Below are 3,258 nucleotides of genomic sequence, written 5' to 3'. Positions count from 1 at the left end.
TTTCAAAATACCACCAAATTCTTGAATAGCCCCACAAAATTCCAGAAATATCCCACAAAATTTCCTAAATCATTCAAATACCCTACCAAATTCTAGAAACATCCCACCAAATCTACACACATTTCCATCAAATTCAAGGAAAATCCCTCAAAATTCCCTAAATCACCTAAAAACCATACCAAATTCCAGGAATATGCCACAAAATTCACAAAATCTTCTCAAAACCCAACTGAAACTCCAGAAACGTCCCACAAAATCTCCTCAATATCCAACAAAATTCCTGAAAAATCCCACAAAATTCCCTATGTCTTCTCAAAACCCAACTGAATTCCAGAAACATCCCACAAAATCTCCACAACTTCCCACAAAATACATGAAAAAAACCTCAAAATCCTTAAATCTCCTCAATATCCCACAAAATTCCACAAAACTCACACAAAACCTCCACAAGTTTCCACAAAATCCAAGAAAAATTCCACAAAATTCTTCAAGCCTCCTCAGAATTTCGCACAATTCACAGGAAAATACACAAAATTCTGGGAAAATCCACACAAAATTCCCTAAATCTTCTCAAAACCCCACCAAATTCCAGAAACATCCCACAAAATTCCAGAGAAGTCCCAGAAAATTCCCTAAATCATTTCAAAACCATACCAATTCACAGCAATGACCCACAAAATCTCCACCCATTCCCACAAAATCCCATAAAAATCCCTCCAAATTCCCTAAATCTTTTCAAAACTCTACCGAATTCCAGAAACGTCCCATAAAATCTGCACAAATTCCCACAAAATTCAAGAACACCACAAAATTCGCTCAATCTTTTCAAAATACCACAAAATTCTGGAATAGCCCCACAAAATTCCAGAAACATCCCACAAAATCTACACAAATTTCCATCAAATTCTAGGAAAATCCCTCAAAATTCTCTAAATCACCTAAAAACCATACCAAATTCCAGGAATATGCCACAAAATTCCCTAAATCTTCTCAAAACCCAACTGAATTCCAGAAACATCCCACAAAATCTCCACAAATTCCCACAAAACACATGAAAAAAACCTCCAAATCCCAAAATCTCCTCAATATCCCACAAAATTCCACAAAAATCCCACAAAACCTTAACAAGTTTCCATATAATCCAAGAAAAATTCTTCAAGCCTCCTCAAAATCCCACACAATTCACAGGAAAAATACACAAAATCCCTGAAAAATCCCCAAAATTCACCAAATCTTCTCAAACCCTTACCAAATTGCAGAAACATCCCACAAAATCCCCACAAATTCCCACAAAATCCATGAAAAATCCCTCAAAATTCTTCAAGCCGCCTCAGAATCTCACAAAATTCTACAAAAATCTCACAAAAATCTCCAGAAAAGTTCACAAAATCTAAGAAAAATACCTCAAAATTCGTCAATTCTCTGCAGAATCCCACAAAATTCCAGAAACATCCCACAAAATCTCCACAAATATCCACAAAATCTAAGAAAAATCCAGCAAAATTGATCGTCTCTTCGAAATCCCACAAAATCCTTGAACAGACTTTACAAAATTTCAAAAAAATCACTTAAAATTCATTAAATCTTCTGAAAACTCTACAAAATTCCTCAAAAATCCCACAAAATCTCCACAAATGTACCCAAAATCTAAGAAAAATTCCACAAAATTCTTCAAGCCTCCTCAGAATCCCACACAATTCAGAGGAAAAATACACAAAATTCCTGAAAAATCCCCAAAATTCACTAAATCTTCTCAAAATCCTACCACATTCCAGAAACATCCCACAAAATCTCCACAAATTCCCACAAAATCCTTGAAAAATCCCTCAAAATTCTTCAAGTCGCCTCAGAATCCCATAAAATCCTTGAAAAATCCCACAAAACTCCAGAGAAGTCCCACAAAATTCCCTAAATCATTTCAAAACCATACCAATTCACAGGAATGTCCCACAAAATCTCCACCCATTCCCACAAAATCCCACAAAAATCCCTCAAAATTCCCTAAATCTTCTGAAAACTCTACCAAATTCCAGAAACGTCCCATAAAATCTCCACAAATTCCCACAAAATTCAAGAAGAACAACACAAAATTCGCTCAATCTTTTCAAAATACCACAAAATTCTTGAATAGACCCACAAAATTCCAGAAATATCCCACAAAATTTCCTAAATCATTCCAAAACCCTACCAAATTCCAGAAACATCCCACAAAATCTCCTCAATATCCAACAAAATTTCTGAAAAATCCCACAAAATTCCCTAAAACTTCTCAAAACCCAACTGAATTGCAGAATCATCTCGCAAAATCTCCAAAAATTCCCACAAAATACATGAAAAATCCCTCAAAATGCCAAAATCTCCTCAATATCCTACAAAATTCCAGAAATATCCCACAAAATTTCCTAAATCATTCCAAAACACTACCAAATTCCTGAAACATCCCACAAAATCTACACACATTTCCATCAAATTCAAGGAAAATCCCTCAAAATTCTCTAAATCACCTAAAAACCATACCAAATTCCAGGAATATGCCACAAAATTCCCTAAATCTTCTCAAATCCCAACTGAATTCCAGAAACATCCCACAAAATCGCCACAAATTCCAACAAAACACATGAAAAAACCCTCAAAATCCCTAAATCTCCTCAATATCCCACAAAATCCCGCAAAAATCACACAAAACCTCCACAATTCTCCACAAAATCCAAGAAAAATTCCACAAAATTCTTCAAGCCGCCTCAGAATCTCAGAAAATTCCAGAAAAAATCTCACAAAAATCTCCAGAAATGTCCACAAAGTCTAAGAAAAATTCCTCAAAATTCTTCAGTTCTCTGCAGAATCCCACAAAATTCCAGAAACATCCCACAAAATCTCCACAAATGTCCACAAAATCTAAGAAAAATCCCGCAAAATTCATCAAGTCTCCTCTAATTCCTAAAAATCCTTGAAAAGCCTTACAAAATTTCAAAAAAATCACTCAAATTTCCCTAAATCTTCTGAAAACTCTTCCAAATTCCACAAAAATACCGCAAAATCTCCACAAATTCCCACAAAATTCCTGAAAAACCCCACTAAATTCCAGGGAAGACCCGCAAAATTCCCCAAATCTCCTCAAAACCCAACTGAATTTCAGAAACATCCCACAAAATCTCCACAAATTCCCACAAAATACATGAAAAATCCCTCAAAATTCTTCAAGCCACCTCACAATCTCACAAAATCTATGAAAAATCTCACAAAATCTCCACGAATGTT

The sequence above is a fragment of the Poecile atricapillus genome, chromosome 31 (genome assembly GCF_030490865.1).
Source record: "Poecile atricapillus isolate bPoeAtr1 chromosome 31, bPoeAtr1.hap1, whole genome shotgun sequence".
In the NCBI taxonomy this organism is placed as follows: domain Eukaryota; kingdom Metazoa; phylum Chordata; class Aves; order Passeriformes; family Paridae; genus Poecile; species Poecile atricapillus.
The sequence above is the reverse complement of the archived record's forward strand: the minus strand, read 5'-3'. Positions refer to the sequence as shown.